Source organism: Sorex fumeus, unplaced genomic scaffold, assembly GCF_029834395.1.
Source record: "Sorex fumeus unplaced genomic scaffold, SorFum_2.1 ptg000048l, whole genome shotgun sequence".
NCBI lineage: Eukaryota > Metazoa > Chordata > Mammalia > Eulipotyphla > Soricidae > Sorex > Sorex fumeus.
This window is the reverse complement of record NW_026606105.1, coordinates 11,377,783-11,399,133: the sequence shown is the minus strand read 5'-3', so window position 1 is coordinate 11,399,133 and position 21,351 is coordinate 11,377,783.

Genomic DNA, 21,351 nt, shown 5'->3' with positions numbered 1-21,351 from the left:
TCAGGGGACCATATGAAATGCTGAGAATCAAAACTGGGTCGGTCGCGTGCAAGGCAAACGACCTACCTGCTGTGCTATTGCTCCAAACCCCCCTATTCAATTCTTTGAAACTCCAACCTCTCCCTTTAAGGCTCAGCAAGCATTTCTTGACAAGGGGTCAGGCAGCTAATATTTTATGTTTGGCGGTTTTGCCCTACTGTTATAATGTCAAAACAGCCAACTCCACTGAATAAGCAGATGGACTTATCTATATAGTCTAAGTAATCTTTTTTTTGGTTGTTTTTACCCTTCCTTCCTTCCTTCCTTCCTTCCTTCCTTCCTTCCTTCCTTCCTTCCTTCTGTTTTTTTTCTTTCTTTCATTTTTTGTTTTTGATCATACTCTACTGTGTTCAGGACTTACTTCTGGCTCTGCACTCCGGGATCACTTCTGGGGATGCTCAGGGGACCATATGCAGAGCTGGGGTCTGAACTAGGGTTGGCCACATGCAAAACAAGCACCTTAACCCCTGTACTATCTTTCTGGCACCATCTATTAAGGCTTTATTTATAAGTACAGGGATGGGCTAAATTTTGCCTGTAATCAGCTTCTTCCTGTCCAGGGTTTGAATTTACTGACCAACATTTCTTGAGGACCTACAAGTTACACTGCAGCTTTAAAGCAATGAGCCTGATATTCAGTGAAAGGCCCTTTGGATTCTGAAGGAACTGCTGGCATATGTGCAGCAATTTGAATCACTCTAGAAAGTATAAGATCCAGATGGGTGAAAGTCCCCTGTGTCTGATCTTTCTGACTCTCCTGACATAATGGCAGTACGTTGACTCTTATCACCTGGGTCATGCTCTGGGGTAGAGATTCCTTTGGTGAACATCTATGCTTGAGGATACACTTGATGGAAACTGGATTGTACCCAAGAGGATAGAGTGAAGAACAGGTGATGTGGAAGAGTAGGCAGGGGTAGGTTTAGTGTCTTCGATCTCCAAGGCCACATGGTAGTATGTTACAAATACTCATGGAACTCAGCATGTAATTAGATTCATTGCAAAGTCATTTTGCAGGAGTGAAATGAGGTGCATATCCAATCCCAAGGGGAAAAGACACAGCGGAGTCCAGAGAAATCTGCATCCCGGCTCCCTCTGCTCTTTCCCACCCAAGAGGGGGAATGCAGATTGTTCATTCTTCCCTCTCCAGGGGAATGATGTGTTGTTGGTGATGTTTCTGTCTAGGAATTTCATAAGAATCTAAAGGCACCAAATTTTCTCTGGCGGTAGTGGGGAGGAGTGGGGGTGAGGGTGAGGTGGGGGCAGTCATGTTAACATGAATTGTGTAGCTTGTACTAAAATTCCAGAAGGAAAGGAGAGGTTTAGCAGAAACTAGACTTGTGTGCACAAAACATTCCAGGCACTGTGGATTACTCTTTCATTTAGGGAACTGAATGTTGAGTTTTTAAGACACCAGCCTTGCAAGCAGACCTGTGTCAGGATATCAGGCTTCCAGATAGATATGCCAACTCTGCTACACAGATCTCTCTACTCTGAGGTACTTTAATGAAAAAAAGGGAAGAAGGCTCTTGGGCAGGCTCTAAAGACCAGCGCTCTCTGTTTCTGGTGAATTTCCAGGCTTTGTGTTGTAATAGTGTATGTGGCTCCTGAGAGAGTGGCATGCTATATTCTTCCTGCACAACTGTATGAGTCTTCTTGCTTGTCACCACTACTCAGACTTGTTTATAGAACTTTCTGCAAGTCTCCCAGTTCTGGATCACTTGCTGCAGTGCAAGCCTGCTTGTGCATGTTTTCTGGTTTCCATTAATAATTCTTCTTCTTCTTCTTCTTCTTCTTCTTCTTCTTCTTCTTCTTCTTCTTCTTCTTCTTCTTCTTCTTCTTCTTCTTCCTCTTCCTCTTCCTTTTCCTCCTCCTCCTCCTCCTCCTCCTCCTCCTCCTCCTCCTCCTCCTTCTTTTTGCTTTCATTAATTCTTATATTAAACAGACTTGACTTTGCATCTACTGACTATTAAGAAATGGGAGGCTTTAAAAATGATTTTTAATTGATTGAGGTTCTGTGATTTAGAATATGGTTAATGATGACTGGGCTGGAGTGATAGCACAGCTGATAGGGTGTGCATGTGGCTGACCCAAGTTCAATTGCTGTGGCCCTCTTGGAAAGCCTGGCAAGCTCCCAAAAGTATCCCTCCTGCATGGCAGAGCCTGGCAAGCTCCATGTGGCGTATTCAATATGCCAAAAACAGTAACAACAAGTCTCACAATTTGTTGTGAGACATTACTGGTGCTCGCTTGAGCAAATTGATGAACATCAGGAGGACAGTGACAGTGACAATGACAGTAATGATGGTTTCCTGCGTATATATTTCAAACACACTCCCATCATCAGTTTACCTACATTCTTCCCTCCAAGGACCCCTATACCCCTCTCTCTCAGTCAACTGCCCAGTATAACCCAGCAATGTCACTTATTAGCATCTCTCCCCCAAACCCAAAAACATTAATTCAAAAGATATAGCCACGTCCATGTTCACTGCAGCACTTAGTATCAAAGCCAAGATATGGAAATGACCTAAAGCCCAACTGCAGATGAATGCATCGAGAAATGTGAAGTTTTAAAATATATTTAATATCATTTACTATATGTTTTTTCCCTTTTCTCTTGACTTAGAAGGAGAGCATTCCCCATTCTGATGAAGATTAAACAGCCATCTGGGTCTTAGTCCAAATCCTCTGTCCCTTTTCTCTCATCTTCTTTGGGAATCTATACTATCTCGAATCTCTCATCTTCTATGCCTCATCTTTGCCAACTATTTTATTACTAGCATACATATATATTAGGCCTAAGTATTTTCCATCATTAAAAAAAGGCCAGGACTCAAGAGTAAGGCAAATGCCTCACATGCATAAGATCAGAGTTTGATCCCTGTCACTACAAAAAAAATTTTTTTCCTCCAAACTAAACCTTGCTATGACCTCATTAGTTGCTATTCTTTCTCCTCTCACTCCCGTTTAAACTTCTTGAAGGACTATTTTTAATCATCACTTCACATCTGAATCAATCTTTATTACACTGCCATTTGACTCCCACCTACACCGTTCTCTTTCATATTAGGAGCCCGCAAGCACCTAACTGCTAAATGAAATGGGCACTGTCTATTCATTATCTTCCCTGTCCTCTCTGCTAAATTTAATACTGTTCATCACACCTAATTCTTAGAAACTTTTATGTCCCTTTGGTTTCTGTGATACACAGGGGAATTTCTTGGTTCTCATCTCTATTTGACTAATCCTTTGTTAATTTTTTTTTAATCCATAATCTAATAGTTGGTACACTTCTAGATTTTATATGTTATGCATTCATCTTTTGCCACTTATATTGTCTCAAATAAACTGACAGCTCCCTATTTCATATCTCCAGCACAGACTAGTCTACCAAGAACAATCTGGATGTTTTGGAAGAACCTTAAATGCATCATAGAGCTAGAGAGATAATACAGGGCTTAAGGAACTTACCTTGCATGCAGCCAATATGGGTTTAACTTTCTACACTTAAACATAGTCTTCTAAACACCTCCAGGAGTGGTTCCCAATCCCCCTTCAAGAAAAATTCCAGCAATAAATGCATCATAAACATAGCAGGATGGATTCTTTCTGCTTTCTAAGATCTCATTTAATGACATTACCACTCACTAGATGCCTGAGATAGAAGTCAGCAAGTCATCTTTAGTTCTTCCTTATTCACAGAATCATTTCTCTCCCATGGCTAAGTCCTATGGATTCTACTTCCTAAATATTTCTCAAGGTATCATATACTACTTTCTACTACTAATAACTTCATAATAACTAATACTTTAGGCATTTGGGTGACTTCAAAAGCTTTCCAAGTTATCTGGCACCTTTTAAACTATGACAAATCTATTCATTCATGCGAATCTAGGGGCAGGGAATGTAATAGTAAATTGGATAGACATAGTATCTTCTGTGCTTGGGCTTACACTATGATAAATGGTGTGTGTGTGTGTTGCGATATATAAATTATTACATCATGAAATATACATGAAATAAATTTTCATTATATAAGGTATTTCCAGATTCTAATAAGTGCTCTAAAGATAATAGAATAGATATACCCTGTAAATTTACTAAAGGGAATGGGTTAAATTTGAAGATTCAGAGCAGGTCAATCTGAACAGATGCCATCTGAGCTGAAAACTGAACGATGACCATTAAGCAGGCTCTTAACAGGTTTGAAGCAAAAGCATCCTGGACAGAAGAACCTCAAGCAATGTGGCTGGAGGCATACCCAGGTGCATTGTGGCGAGAGGTGGAAAGGCTGTCTGGGATCAGAAAGGGCTCTTTGGCTTTAAAAATCATGGAAAGGGTTAGGGAATTAGGACTGTTAAGGGAGCCTTTGGAGGATTTTTTATGAGAACAACATGACTGGTTTATCTACAAACTGGATAACTCTAGTTGCTTTCTGGAAAATGGATTGGAGGAGGAGGATGGGAAGTTGGGAGCACAGTTAGGAGGTGATTGCATTACTCCAGGTAAGAAATGACGGTAGCTGGGCATGAGAGGGCAGCAGCAGAGCTGGAAAGAAGTGGATGGAATTAAACTATCATTGGGATGCAGGATCGACAGGATTTGAAAAGGAGTGAATGCAGGATGACTTCTCTAACATCAACCAGTGGTTCACAGGGAGGTACTGAACACAACTCAAGCCACGCTGCTTCCAAAATTGAACAGTAACCTCCAGGGGTTGCTTGCTTTTTATTGTTGTTGCCACTGACTATCCCAGATAAGAAGACCATTTGTTTGCTCCTGCTTTTCTCTCCAGAAGACTTCCTGACGACTCCAACCCTTTGCGGTTAGATCTGTCTTCATATGCCCAGATGTGTGTTTGGGCGTCTCTATCACTGCACCAACATTGTCTAGAAATTGCCTGCTTCTGTGTTCAAGCTCCTAAGGTGCACAAACTTTTCCTAACTGATCATTCGATTTCCACTGTCCAGCTCCTGACCACTTCAGTTTAGTTTATGGACCAGCCCAGAAGTACAGACAACTCCTGGGAGCTTGTTTAAATCTCCATTTCAGCAGCGTGACTCTCCGGCACGTCAGACTTGGAGAAGCTGCCTCATCTCTAGACACTCATTGAATTTTGCAGTGAATAGAACCAGCAATCTCATCCAGACTCCTTACAGTGCAACAATGACTTTCTTTCATGTAAATAGATCCAAGTCACAAAGGTAGTTTCATGGAGGGGAATGAAAACCTCCCAGATGCTTTGGGTGTAGGCTAAGTGTCTTTAGGGGGCTGGTGACTTCTGTTCAGAGTAACAAGAGACCGGTGGTTACACTTACATCAGCACTAGGAATATCATCAATTTCAGACTGTACTGACTCACTGTACTTCTCTTAGATTCTCTGTAATTTTTTTGCAAAGTACCCATATTATCCAACACCTAACTTTTTTCTTTGAATAGTTCATACTCTACTTAATTAAGTGTTGAGAACAAACTTCTAAGTTCCAAAGGCAGGTACTCTATTCACACACGAACTATTAGGGAACAATGCCCAAGTGCTAATTAGCTCATTTACACTTCACTCCTGTTCTTTCAGATGCTCTCAATTATTTCCTTATTTTTTCTGTTTTACAGAAGTGTTAATGTTTCTGCTTTGGGTGTACAAAATTGCTTCAGTCCTGCCACCACCAGAGTGTCAAACACTCTCCATCACTGTTCTTATGTCAAAACCCTAACATCTAATTCACTGTTTTGTGATTATTAATATATTTCTATTTCCCCCATTTCTGTTGCTTTTATGACCTATGATATGTTCCTATGATGACCTGGTATCACATACTTGTGGATACCTGATTGTGGAGTTTGTGCTCTCTTGGTTGTGGTGTTGCCAGAGTTTGCACACCAGGGAGCTTAAGGGCCATGCTATTAGGATCACACTTGAGCATGGTGAGGTGGGTTAGGGATCACACTTGGAATTTCACTGACCTCTTTCTTGCAAGGCAAGTGCTCTACTGTTGGGTTATCCTTAGGTCCACAATGATTTTTCAACCTAAATAAACCTATAAAGTCCCACTTTTACCTAATCTTTATTATAAAATTAGAGTTGTGTTTTCTCTGCACAGCGGTAGGGTGTTCGCCTTACAAGCGGCCAACATGGCCGACCCGAGTTCGATTCCTCCGCCCCTCTCGGAGAGCCCGGCAAGCTACCGAGAGTATTCGATATGCCAAACACAGTAACAACAAAGTCTCCAATGGAGACGTTACTGGGCCCGCTCGAGCAAACCGACGATCAACGGGAGGGCCTTTTCTCTGCCACAAAGCACAGAAAGGAGTGACAGTTCAGTTCCAACCCAATTCTCCAAGTCTTCAAGGTACTGAAGACCACAGGATTTCACAGAGAGGAATTCTCAAGATTTCAGTGCATCACTCTGTAGGCATTGGTGGAGGGAAGTGAATGCCGTGGTCAAGTCCTCTATACCCTGCATTTGAATTCTCTTCCATTTCCTTCTCCTACTTCCTATCTCCATCTCTGGGGCTCCATCCCTCTAGTCCTTCAGTGTTCTCTGATCATGGGTGACCAACACCAGAGCAAGGAGAACTGTGCCAGGTCGCCTTTTTGTAGAAGGGGCAGGGACTCAGGGAAGGGAGCATTGCTTTAACTCACAGGTGTCTCCTTGACAGTAATTCTCATAGTCAAATTGAGTTACAATCACATCTGACATTATCGTCCTTTAGCGATAGCACAGCAGGTAGGGCGTTTGCCTTGCACGCAGCCAACATGGCCGACCCGAGTTCGATTCCTCCGCCCCTCTCGGAGAGCCCGGCAAGCTACCGAGAGTATTCGATATGCCAGACACAGTAACAACAAAGTCTCCAATGGAGACGTTACTGGGCCCGCTCGAGCAAATCGATGATCAACGGGAAGGCCTTTACTTTACTTTACTTTATATGTACAACATAATGCTTTGCTATTTGGGTATATTAGAAAATGATCGCCACCCTAACCCTCATTGGCATGTATTATCATACATAGTTAACAATTTTTTTTCATGTAGTAAAAGTTTTTAAGATGTAATCTCCCAGCAACTTTTTTTTTATTAGTAGAGTATTTTTAACTGGATTAGCCGGCTGATATTATATTTACATGACTTATTTAATTTATCACTGGAAGTCTGTAGGTTTTGATCACCATCACCATCATCCCCCCCTCTGATAATGATCAATGTCTCTGTATTAATAAGGTAAGCATTTTGGGAGAGATTCTACATATAAGTGATATTATACAAAATTTATCTTTCTCTATATTATTAATTTCTCTCTTTATATTTCTCTCTATTATTATTTCTCTATATATTTCTTTCTTGATAATCTGATGTTAGTACGAGATTCTCAAGTTCCACGTTGCAAATGACAATGTCTCAGTATTTTTAATTTTTGTATAATGTTTCATTTTCTCTAACTGGATATTCATTGATGAACATAGGTGGTCTTCATATCTGCTATTATAAATAATTCTGTATGAACATGGAGGTACAGATACTTTCCAAATTAGTGCTTTTAGTCTTTTTTTGGGAAAATGCCCAGAAAAGGAACTGCTGGATTGTATGGTGGTTCTATTTTTAATTTCTTTGAGGAATCTCCATACTGTTTAATATAGCATCTGCCTCAATTCACAGGCTCACCACCAGCACCAGCTCACCACCATAGCTTCACTTCCTGACCAACACTTGTTTCTTTTCTTTTCTTTTCTTTTCTTTTTTTTAGCCATTCTACCAAGTGTTAGACAGTCTCTGGATATGGTTTTGACATGTATCCTCATGACAATTGGTGATGTTGAGCATCTTCTGATGTGACAATTCGTTATCTTTATGTAGTCTTAGAAAAAATGTTGATTTAGATCATCTGACCATTTCCCCCCCTTTTAATAAGCCATTTTTATTGGGGTACCATGATTTAAAACACTGTTTTGATAGATTCTTCATGCATACATTCTTCCAACACTCCAACCATCATCAGAGTTCCTATTTCTGCCCACCAATATCCCAAGGTCCCTTCCTAACTATACTCCCCCAAAGCTAAGCTCTGCTATCTAGACAAAATCTCCAATTCTGATGCTTTCCGCCCACCCCCATTTTTTTTTTTTTTTGCTTTTTGGGTCACACCTGGCAATGCACAGGGGTTCCTCCTGGCTCTGCACTCAGGAATTACCCCTGGCGGTGCTCAGGGGACCATATGGGATGCTAGGAATCAAACCTGGATCAGCCACGTGCAAGGCAAACGCCCTACCCGCTGTGCTATCACTCCAGCTCCCCCCCCCCGCCCCCATTTTTCAATCCGATCGCTCTTTTGCTATTGAGTTGTATGAGTTCTTTTTTCTTTAGGATACTAACACCTCACCATATTTTTCATTTGTAAAAATTTTTTAAAAATATGAACTATGAAGACTCCAAGATCTTAATTGGCTTTGCAATGAACTAAATATTGGTATCACCTCAGTTCCCCCCAAATGTGGGAACTTTGGGAGGAAATTATGTCATAAGGTGGAATTATTGTGAATGGGCTCTCACCTTGCTTTCTACTGAGTGACAAAACTCAAGGAAGTCCACAACCTGAACTCAGACTTTGAAAGTGGGACAATAAAAGCCTGTGGTTTAGATCTCCCAGTTAGTGGGGTTGTCGAGGCAGTGGCAGGACCAAGAGAGACCGTTAGCTGGAGACAGGGACAGAACAGATCCTCAGCACCACGTGCACATCTCAGGGGAAACAGGAAGTGACTCTTTTGCATAAAACATTTGGGAAAACTTTGAGCCACCTCCTTGTCAGATTGAGAAAGCTTCCGGTGTTTCTTCTATTTGTTTGTTTTTGGGCCACACCTGGCAGTGCTCAGAACTTGCTCCTGGCTCTGTGCTCAGGCATTACTCTTGGCAGTGCTGAGGAACTGCATGGGATGCCAGGAACCAAACCTGGGATGGCTGTGTACCGGAGAGGAGTCCTACCTGTTATACTATTGCTCCGCCCCCAAACCCTCTGTTTTATATTTTTTGTCCATAGCTGGTGATGAGACGCACTCTGAGCTGTGGTATTTTTCAGTGGGAGATTCCTCATATCTCTGAATTATACCATTGCAGGACTGACTCTCTTTTTACTTTTTTTTCTGGGGAATAGACAAAACGAAGTAGGTTGTCCAAGTTCTGACCCTTTCTAAGTGTCCTTCAAATCCCAGGGATTACCAGGGTGTGTGCTGGTAAATATTTAACCACTCGTGCTGATGTGCCATATTTCCCAACTTCCTCAGTGCAAATAATTTTTAGCAATTCTAAGTTTGAGCTGTCAAGGTAATGTCAATTGCTCACGAAATTCCTAAACATTTCACCATCACCTTTCAATTGAGTTGCTATGAACTGGTTCCAACGCACTGCTGTGTTCCCTGGTTTCTTGTCTGTGATTCTCAGAGAAGGACTTACATAGGAAGGGACAGAGACACTCACTCATTATCTTGGCTCGATGCCTGGCTAAGTCAGGGAGGACATGAGAATGTCAGAGAAGGTCGACAGTGAGCTGTGCACTCAAATACTGAGAATAGGGCTGATTCCTATTTATCAGGATGTTTGACAACTCTCCCAGGACCTTTTGCCAGAAAGCCATCATCTCTCATGCTTGTAAAAAGGCACACAATGACACTCAGAAGTTGGCTTGCCAATATGAATTATCCCAAGTAGAGGATGAGGCCTTTTAGTAAGTGCCCAGATGGAAAAAAAATTGAGATCAGTGGATTTGTGTTCAGTGGAGTCTCTCTTATTTAATCTTATGCTTATTAATTGAAATCAGCTTTTTATTCTGTGTGGTGTCTCCTACAGCCTTGCTATTTTGGAGAGTTGCTACTTTTTTTTTAAACTTAAAAATGAGTTCCAGGGTATGCTCAGAGAGAGATTCATATTTCACTCCTAATTAACCATAACTGAGAATATAATGAAAAGATGAAGATTCAATTCTGCAACAGATGGTGAGTGATACTGAATATAATATTGTCCTCTGGCCATGGATAGTTCATGTTCATGCTGTTTGTGAATGTGAAGTATAAAAGGTATTTCAAACATATTCTATCTTCAGTGGTGACACTAGTGTTTAGTGGGTCCCAGTTCTCAGAGAAGTTGAAGTATACAGACTCAGAACTTAATAGAACTGTAGTGTCAAGATAGAGCTCATTGGCAGATGCAAAGCACTGACATAAATACTTGATGTCATCTTGGCATGAAGTCTTGCATAAGGTTTCGCAGACCTTTGTTCCTCTTCCAGGTCAATGGAGAAACCCTCGGGGTTCATGGTATTCCTTGATACTAGAAACTCAGAAGGTGAAGTGAGTTTAGGAGACATATAGGTAGATTAGGAGACAAATTACAGAAATACTTACCCCAAAATAACAAAATAATGACATAGTTTCAATCATCCACCTTATAAATTACTGGGCTCAGGGAAGATATGGCAAGACAAGGTAAACTCAGCCACTGAGTCCCATATGAATAGATACATACATGGTCATCAGATAAAAGCACTCATTCGTTTTGGTATCTGGAGGAGGATTCTAAGAATGATCTTTGCAGAAGGGATAGAATCTGAAATAAGATGAAGGTGAGTATTAGTTTGTGTGTGAAGAAGTGTTTAATGGAAGATGAGACTACAATAATATTTTACCTATATTAGGATTATAATTCTTAGACACATTTATGCATGCATAAAAGTTGAAAGGAGATAACAGATAGAAATTAAGGTTGATGGGTGTATGAGTGAATGTCTTACAAACTTTACTGGTTTTGTAATGCTCTTTAAACATATTTAAATCAAGCACAAATGGATTTTATCTTCACAGAGAACTAAATGGGCTAGCATCTCCATGGAGGAATTGAAATCAGATATGGTAAGTATTTCTTTGTGTGATGATTGGATCATGGAAGGGACTTCTAGGAGAACTAGGAAATCCCTTTCAAGAAAGGGATCTCCTTCACCATATAAGGAATATTGGTGTTTCCTGACATCTGAGGGATAGCCCAGATTGCTGCTGAAGGATTATTCCAACTGGAAATTCTTGCATTATTCCATTTTAAAGATGGGGGTCCTGATATACAGGATTAATTGAGAGGCCAAAATGGTGTTGTGAGTTGATGGCAAGGTTATAAAGAGGTCAGTGAATGAAAATGAAAAAGACCCACTTTGACAAAAGCATCTATCTCCAGGTACATTCTGCCATTCCTATAATTGATCTATGCCTGACAAGCATCCGTTAGAGCCGGATCAAAAGAGTCAGACCACCATGTGATTTTGGTAGAACCATTTAAATCCATGAGCAATTAAAAGGATCACTTACTGTGCACAGGGAAAGACATTAGAAGCAGCCCTTAAATTGGGAAAGGGTTTTCTTCACAAAATAGGGTGAGTAGGGTTACCTCTGATGTCACCCTCCAGCCCAGACCACTCCTCTGATCCAAGTTCAGTGCTCTAAAAATAAGCTCCTTTTTTTTTCCAATTTGCAAAGTTGTTTTTTGTACCTTGGATAATGCTGTGGTTGTATCTGGTTAGAAATATGTTACTTCCCTGAGATACAAAGTTTTCTTGAAGTCAAATGGCTCTTCTCTTCCCATGAGACATTTGTTTGATGGGTTGGAGCAATAGTACAGAGGACAGGGAACTTTTCTTGCATGTGGCCAACCTGGGTTTGATGCCTCACACCTGATATGGTCCCCAGGGCCCACCAGGAGTGATCCCTGAGCACAAGAGTAAATGTACAAGAGTAAACCCTGAGCACATCTGGGTGTGGCCCCAAATCAAAATGTTGTTTGAGGTTAGGAGACAGAAAGAATCAGTTTGAAGCTGGACTCCACCCCTCACAAGCTCTCTGAGCCTTCTTTTCTTTGATTGTAAAGAGGACATCACTACTTACCTTAGAGGGTTATGGAGGTAAAATGTGCCTATGATGTGCTTAAAATCTAAGAGAGCCTGATTAAATAATAGTCCCTTAAGTATGTTAAGAGTCAAGAGAGATAAATTACAAGTTGGGTGTCTCTGCTTTGCTTCCTGTACTCAGTTATGACTCATTCTCACTCTTGACAAACCCATAGAAGGTGTCAAAAAATAGCCCAGTAATTCAGGAAAGTCATACATATTTCAGTGATTAGCATCTCTCATCATGGCACTTGGGTTCAACCACAGATATGACCAAAGATTATTTCAAAAATAACGGCGGTGCCCTCCACCTCCCAGAACCACTGTGGTGTTCAGTAGAGGTGTCTGTTCCTCTTACATCCTCATCCAGGCCAAGAAGGTCATTTTGGGCTTCACTGACAGACCTTTCCTGTGGTGAAGAAGGATCCTGGGCATCACCATGACTCATCTGGGCCCAGGAACCTAGAGTCTGAATGAGAGAAAACAAAAAGCCACGCTCTTGAAGCTGACATTGACCTGGATATTCTCCTCGCTGAATTGGGAAGGATGAAAGTGTCCATTAGAGGAGAATAACTAAGGTCAGACTAAGGGCTGACCAGCCAGATGGATAAAGCCCCTTTATCTGGAATAATAAGAACACAGGCTTTACCACTTGATACCAATAGCTTAATCCTTGGTTTGGCCTTTTCCCACATTTGGGACCATGAATAAGCGACTGGATCACTTGAAACCATTAGACTGCATGAGACCAAGAGATACAATGGGATGGTGAGTTTGGTTTTAGTCATGATTAGATGAGGCCATGAGACAGGCCATGAGACTAAGAGATTGGACAAGACTGTGAGGTTTCACAAGACCATAGGTTGGATGAGACCAAGAGAGTAGATGAGAGAATAAGGTTGCATGAGACTGTGAGGCTGAATGAAGCCATACTAAGGAGAGTATGAGACTGGATGAGACCATGATGTTCTAGCTTGAGTCTGGATGAGGCCATGAGAATTGATGAGACCATGAGATTGGATGAGACCTTGAGAGTAAGTGAGACCACAAACTATGAAGACTGGGACCATGAAGCTGAATGAGGCCATAAGAATGGATGAATCCATGAGACAGGATGATATGACAAGGGCCAAAGAGTGTCAAAGAGGAGAGGTTGTCTAAAAGGGTCGGGTATGGAAGGGAGTAATTAAACAATGTTTCCACTCTTCAGGAAGAAAGAGGGATGGGGTTGGGAATAAAAAGTGGAATTTTAAAAGCTGGTTTCAAGGAGTTAGAGGTGGAGCAGAGAATGTGCAGTGGAGAGAAGGGGGGTGTCCTGTTCTCTGGGGTATGCCTTGGAGGCACCTTGATTTCAAGATTGTCTACAATTTGTGGCACCCAGAGATCTCCTCCAGAGCTGCCTTCTCACATTGCTCTTCCTCCCAGCTAGCATATCTGAGACTCTGGGAGCTTCAGAGGTGAGTGTTATGGGGACCCACTACTGACTATCCTCTACTCCTCCCACTCAGGCCCCACCCCCACTCTCCCTGCCATTTTTCAACCTTTGTGGTGCTAAGAAATTCTGATGCTTAGCTTACAAAGGTGCTTTGAGCATCTGCTTAAGTAAGGCATGAATGAACCCCAGAAGTAAGAAAATCACTCTTGGATAAGAAAGGACTGCTAACTCATCAAAGTGCTCAGTGGAGGGTTTGCTGAGGAGACTTGAGTGCCCTCAATGGCTTTCATCCAGAAGGCTTTCAATGGTTTTGAGTGTGGCATTTGGGGCTGTATAATCCTTCTTATGCACAGTGACCAGAATAGAATAGAAAGTGATGCTATAAGGTAACGCTGCACAGGTTGTGTCTAAGGACATGGTGTTCCATATTTAAAATATGCAGTTTATTTTTGTTTACATATATTTTCTTTTTTCTTATCTCCCTCCCTCCCTACCTTCCTCCCTCCCTTCCTTCCCTATGAAAATCTCCCTACAGTACTATAAAATAAGACCTATTTTATTAAAAAATAAAATTAAGTCTCATTAAAACAACAAATGGAGGGCTGGAGAGATGCCTCAAAGAGCTGGAGCACATACTTTGCTTAGTAGGAGGCCTGGGTTCAATTCTGACACTGCATATGATCCTTTGAGCACCACCAGGAATGACCCTTGAGCATCAATAAGTATGCTGCACCCTTCTATTAAAATAAAACAACAAACTTATTTGAAGGACTGGAGTGATAGCACAGCGGGTAGGGCATTGCCTTGCACGTGGCCCAACCGGCCAACCCAAGTTCTATTCCTCCGCCCCTCTCGGAGAGCCAGGCAAGCTACTGAGAGTATCTCACCCGCACGGCCAAGCCTGGCAAGCTACCCGTGATGTATTCGATATGCCAAACACAGTAACAACAAGTCTCACAATGGAGTCATTACTGGGCCTCCTTGAGCAAATCAATGAACAATGGGAGGACAGTGCAGTGGACAGTGCATGAATGCTCAAAATCTAATTCTGAAAGTTTAGTGGGGAAAACAACAAAAAAAAACTATATTTTTTTTCTTTTCTTTTGATTTTCGGCCCATACCTGGCAATACTCAGGGATTATTCCTGTCTCTGCTCAGAGATCACTCCTTGTGGTGCTCGGGGGCCTTATACAGTACCAGGGATCAAACTGGAGTCAGTCACATGCACAACAAGTGCCTTAACACTTTTATCTCTCCGGCCAAGGAGTAGTGTGTTAGCCTCCAGATTTCCCTGTCCCCTAAAGGTGTTATAGACATTAATGTCTATTCATGTTCCATAATCTGAGTGTTATAGGAACCTAGAGGCTCTGAAGCAAGGACGGAGAATGGTGTAAACATGGGAATATTAGCTGGAAATGGGTTTAGGAAGTGAGTAGCCCTCAAGACAGGTGACACCCTTCCCTTCTCCCCAGGCAGGTGAGAACTTCTCCTCCCTTTCTTCCCAGTCAGCCAGGAAGAGCACTTTCCAGGGAGCAAGGAGGTCTCTGGGCAGAGAACAGCAGTGGTGGTTGAAGACTTGAACCACTGACAGGCAGATTCAGAGGAACTGCGCTGAATGCTGGCTCTGGATGACGTGGCTGTCCCCTCTTGTTCTCTGAACACCAGCAACCAGGGGTGTCTGCTACAGGAAAGATTGTGAAAGATATTTCACTGGCCATCTCAATCTAAGGATTCTTAAGTACCAGGGACCGGCCTGAAGTCCCTGCAATGACCCTAACAGACAATAAGACCTACCAATGAGGGCTTCTGTTAAGTAAGTTTTATTGTCTTCCTATCACCTTTTTGTGGCTGCACTGCACTGCACTGCACTGTTCTCCCATTATTCATTGATTTGCTCGAGCCGGCACCAGTAACGTCTCCATTGTGAGACTTGTTGTTATTGTGTTTGGCATATCAAATATGTCACAGGTAGCTTGCCAGGCTTTTCCGTGCATGATGGAGGTGATATATATATATATATATATATATATATATATATATATATAAAGTAAAGGCATTGATCATCAATTTGCTCGAACGGGCCCAGTAACGTCTCCATTGGAGACTTTGTTGTTACTGTGTTTGGCATATTGAATACATCACGGGGAGCTTGCCAGGCTCTGCCATGCGGGCGATATACTCTCGGTAGCTTGCTGGGCTCTCCAAGAGGGGCGGAAGAATCGAACTCGGGTCGGCCATGTTGGCTGCGTGCAAGGCAAATGCCCTACCGCTGTTTCAATATATATGGGCAATATATATATATATATATATATATATATATATATATTGCTTTTTGGGTCATATCCAGTGATGCTTAGGGATTACTTCTGGCTCAGCATTCAGGAATTACTCCTGGCAGGGCTTGAGGCATCATATGGGATGCTGGGTTGGCCACGTGCAAGGCAAATGCCCTACCTGCTGTACTATCGATCTGGCCCTGATGGTGGTAAAATATCTATCACAGATAATGTGCCACAGAAACCATTTTAGAGCTGACTGGTTCATGACATTGAGCATATTCATAATCTTGTGCAATTACCACCACTGTTGGCACATTTTTCACCAGCCCAAACAGAAATGAAACTGCCATTAAGCAATAACATCCACCCTACCCTGGCCAGTGCCAAGTAGCTTTTACTCTGTGCAGTTGCTGACTTGAAATCTTTCATTGAGGTGGAATCATATCTACATTTGTCCCTTGTGGTCTGGCTCATTTCACATAGCATGATGCTTTCAAGATCCAACCATGCTGCAGCATATCTCAGAAATTCTTTCCTTTGAAAACTGGGCACTATTCCATTGTAAGGATAGACCACATTTTATTTATCCATTCATCTGTGCAGGGACTTAAATTGTTCCACCTTCTGCCTATTTATTGTAAATAATGTGACAGTGAGTGTTGACATACTAGTATTCAGTTCATCTTTTCAATTCTTTTAGTATTCCTGTTTCTTTTCTTTTAATAATCAAAAACATGTTAGGGTGCATATCTGGAGGTGATTAGGGTCAGCGATGCCATGGATCAGATTTGGAGTTCCCTAGGCATGGATTCTGCCATGAGAGCTAACTTTATGATTAACTTGTAATCATAAAGTGACAACTAAGTCTTACTAGACATTTCAGACAGGCATTTGTAATGTAAAACAATACACAAAATGAAAAAAGTCAGTTTAAAATAAACAAAATCTAAACAAAATTCAGCAAGATAAAAAAGTAATATATCCTCCCCCCCCAATATCAGTGCCTTTTATTTATATATTTATTTATTAGTGAAACACCATGAGGTACAGTTATAGACTTACAAGCTTTCGTGCTTGGGTTTCAGTTATACAATGATCGAGTACCCATCCCTTTACCAGTGCCCATTCTTGTCACCATTGATCCTAGTAGCCCTCCCACCCCCACAGCTCATTCCCACCCCCACCCCTCCGGCCTCTATGGCAGGGCATTTCATCTTGCTCACTCTTTTCTTCAGGGTCTTGTAGTTTGCAATAGAAGTATTGAGTGGCCATCGTGTTCAGCCTATAGTCTACTTTCAGCATGCATCTTGCATCCCGAGTGAGTCCTCCAACCACTCTTTACTTGGTGTTCCCTTCTCTATCTGAGCTGCCTTCCCCCCACCATGTATTGCCAGCTTTCAATCCCTGGAGCAAACCACCTGGTACTAATCTCGACTATTCTTGGGTGTTCGACTCCCATTCTATTACTTTATATTCCCCAGATGAGTGCAGTCTTTCTATGTCTGTCCCTCTCTTTATGGTTCATTTCTCTTAGCATGATACTTTCCATGTGAACCACTTGTATGAAAATTTCATGACTTCATCTTTTCAAACAGCTGCATAGTATTCCATTGTGTAGATGTACCAAAGTTCCTTTAACCAAAAAGTCTCTTTAACCAAAAAAGGGCTCAGATCTCTACCTAACACCATGTACAAAAGTAAGATCAAAATGGATTAAAGACCTCAACATCAGACCGGAATCAGTAAGGTACACTGAAGACAAGGTTGGCAAAACCCTCCATGATATTGAAGTGAATGGTATCTTCAGAGATGGCATGCCACTGGCCAAGCAAGTGAAAACAGAGATAGACCAATGGGACTATCTTAAACTAAGAAGCTTCTGCACCTCAAAAGAAACAGTGACCAAAGTACAAAGACAGTCTACAGAATAGGAAAGGATATTCGCCCAATACCAATCCAACAAGGGGTTGATATCAAGGATATACAAAGCACTGGTTGAACTCCAAAAGAAGAAAGCATCCAACCCCACCAAAAAATGGGGCAACGAAATGAACAGAAACTTTTGCAAAGAAGAAATCCGAATGGCTAAAAGGCACATGAGAAAATACTCTAAATCACTAATCATCAGGGAGATGCAAATCAAAACAACAATGAGATATTATTTCACACCACAGAGACTGGCCCACATCCAAAAGAACAAAAGCAACCGGTATTGGCGCTGATGTGGCGAGAAAGGGACCCTCCTTCATTGCTGGTGGGGATGCCCACTGGTTCAGCCCTTTTGGAAAACAGTATGGAGGATTCTCAAAAAATTAGAAATTGAGCTCCCATTTGACCCAGCAATACCACTCCTGGGAATATATCCCAGAGAGGCAAAAAAGTATAGTCAAAATGACAACTGCATTTCTTTTTTTTTTTTTAATTTTTATTAGTGAAACAACATGGGGTACAGTTGTAGACTTACAAACTTTTGTGCTTGGGTTTCGGTTATACAATGATTGAGTACCCACCTCTCCACCAGTGCCCATTCTCCACCACCACTAATCCCAGTATCCCTCCCACTCCCCATCCCCCCAATCCCATCCTGCCTCTGTGGCAAGGCATTCCCTTTTGTTCTCTCTCCCCTTTTGGGTGCTGTGGTTTGCAAAAGAGGCACTGAGTGGCAATCATGTTTGGTCTACAATCTACTTTCAGCATGCATCTCCCATCCTGGGCGGATCTTCCCAACAGCCTTTACTTGGTGCTCCCTTCTCTATCTGAGCTGCCTTTTCCCCTAGCATGTGCTACTGGCCTCCAAGCCATAGAGTAAACCTCCTGGTACTTATCTCGGCTATTCTTGGGTGTTTGTCTCCTATTTTGTTACTTTATGTTCCTCAGATGAATGCAATCTGTCCCTCTCTTTCTGACTCATTTCGCTTAGCATGATACTTTCCATGTAGTACCACTTGTATGTAAATTTCATGACTTCATATTTTCTAACAGCTACATAGTACTCCATTGTGTAGATGTACCAAATTTTCTTTAACCAGTCATCTGTTAAATGCACTCATTTTTTTTTCAGATTCTAGATATTGTAAAGAATGCTGCAATGAACAAATGTGCAGATGTCACTTTGACTATACTTTTTTTGCCTCTCTGGGATATATTCCCAGGAGTGGTATTGCTGGGTCAAATGGGAGCTCGATTTCTAATTTTCTGAGAATTGTCCATACTGTTTTCCAAAAGGGTTGGACCAGTCGGTATTCCCACCAGCAGTGAAGGAGGGTCCCTTTCTCCCCACATCCGCTGCAGCACCGGTTGCTTTTGTTCTTTTGGATGTGGGCCAGTCTCTGTGGCATGACATGATATCTCATTGTTGTTTTGATCTGCATCTCCCTGGACATCTGCACTTCTATGTTGATTGCTGCACTGTTCATAATAGCCAAAATTTAGAAAAAAAAAAAAACCCTGAGTGCCCGAGAACAGAAGTAATGTATATCTTAAGACAAAAGAAAAAAAGAAGACATCATTTCTATAAAATAACTCTATCAGAGTTTCATTTTTGGAGCTCTTAAAAGCTAAATGGGGGACTGGAGTGATAGCACAGCAGGTAGAGTGTTTGTCTAGCACATGGCCGACCCGCGTTTGATTTCTGGCATCCCATATGGTCCTCTGAGCACGGCCAGGAGTAATTCCTGAGTGCAGGGCCAGGAGTAACCCCTGAGCATCGCTGGGTTTGACCCAAAAAGCAAAAATAAAAAAGGCTAAATGGATGAGGTCAGAAAAAAAGCCTTAATGAATAAAGGTGTTAAAGTTGAGTCAATAGACAGGAAAACACATGAAACATAGAAGAAAAAAAAAAACCCGAGAACCTATGTAAGAAGAGCAGATGTCTGACCAAAAAGAAGCTTGAGATGAAACAAAAAACTAATCAAATAAGAATCATGAGAAAGTAATAAAATAATAGCAGAGTAAACGAGTTATTATTATGATTATTTTATTATTGAGTCACTGTGAGATAGTTACAAAGCTTTTATGTTTGAGTTTCAGTCATACAATGATCGAACACCCATCCCTCCACCAGTGCACATTCTCCACCATCAATGTCCCCAGTATACCTCCCCCTTTTCAACCCTCCCCCTGCCTCTATGGCAGACAGTTTTCCCCATACTCTCTCTCTATTTTTGGGCATTGTGGTTTGCAATATAGATACCCAAAGGTTATCATATTTGGTTCTTTATCCACTTTCAGTGCACATCTCCTATCCCGAAAGATTCCTCCAACCATCGTCTTAGTGATCTCTTCTCTATCCCGTATCTCATGAAACAGATTCCAACTATGGAACAATTTTCCTGACCCTTGTCTCTACTGTCCTTGGGTGTCAGTCTCATATTATGCTATTTTATATTCCACAAATGAGTGCAGTCATTCTATGTCTATCCCTCTCTTTCTGACTCATTTCACTTAGCATGATACTCTCCATGACCATGCAATACTATTATGATTATTATACTTAAGAATATTTCCCATTGCTGACAAGTCTAAGAAAGGGTCTAGCATAAAGAATGAAAATGGGTGGGCAACACCAATAATATCATTATGGGGCTTCAGGCCCTGATGGCCAAAGAAAGATGCTAGAAAGAAGCTTTGGGAGAGAGGAAAAAAGAAAGGAAAAAAGTTTGCAGGCCAGCTGGCTTTGGTCAACTCTGTCCCCAGCTGGCGAACCTGAGCTTCAGGGTCAGAATCTGAGGATTTAACTGGCCCTTGTCTATTCCCTTGCTTTGCCTATTTATTTCCATTGGTGAATTTCTGCCCATAGAAATTATTGTTATAGCAGTGATTTTGTATTTGCTTCTTTTCTCCTACATTAAATTTAAGGTACTGTTTTATATAAGGGAGAGCTAATGCCTTCTCGACAATTATTTGTTCAATGACTTTTTAAATATTAGAAAAGATTTTTTTTAATGTAGGAGTACTGCTATTTATTCAGCCACTGATTAGCTGATTGAATTGGGCATGAACTCCGCAATATTAGAAAACATTTATGTATGGTTGCTTTGTTCTTAGACTAAAATGAGGTATTACTATTTATTTATTTTATGGTTCAAGTTATTGCAACTTCGGCCAACAGGAATTCTTTCACGCTGGTTTTTGTGTCTTCGAGATACTTCATTCTTTTTTGGACATGTACGTGCTCTTTGGCACAACATGTCCCAAAATCATCTTGTCTTTTTCGCTCCCTCCCTCCCTCCCTCCCTCCCTCCCTCCCTCCCTTCCTTCCTTCCTTCCTTCCTTCCTTCCTTCCTTCCTTCCTTCCTTCCTTCCTTCCTTCCTTCCCTCCCTCCCTCCCTCCCTCCTTTCTTCCTTCCTTCCTACCTACACTGGGGATAGTTGTGATCTAGGCAGACAGATAGGGAAGGCTCCCTCCCCAGGTGATGGCAGTAAATTTCCTGGGAAGTAATAGTTCTGAAGTTGCAAAGGCCAACCTTGCAGAAAACAGGAACTAAGGCCTGATAAGACCCTCACCTGGTGCCAGCAACGGACCCTGAGGAGATCGAATACCTACTCATGGAGGAAATTCCTCGATTACCCTAACTTTAGTGATTCAGCCCAAAGAAGACTTCAGAATATTCCAGACCAAGACATCCTGAGAAGATACTCTATAAAAGCCACCTTGAACAAAGAGGGGTGTGCAGATG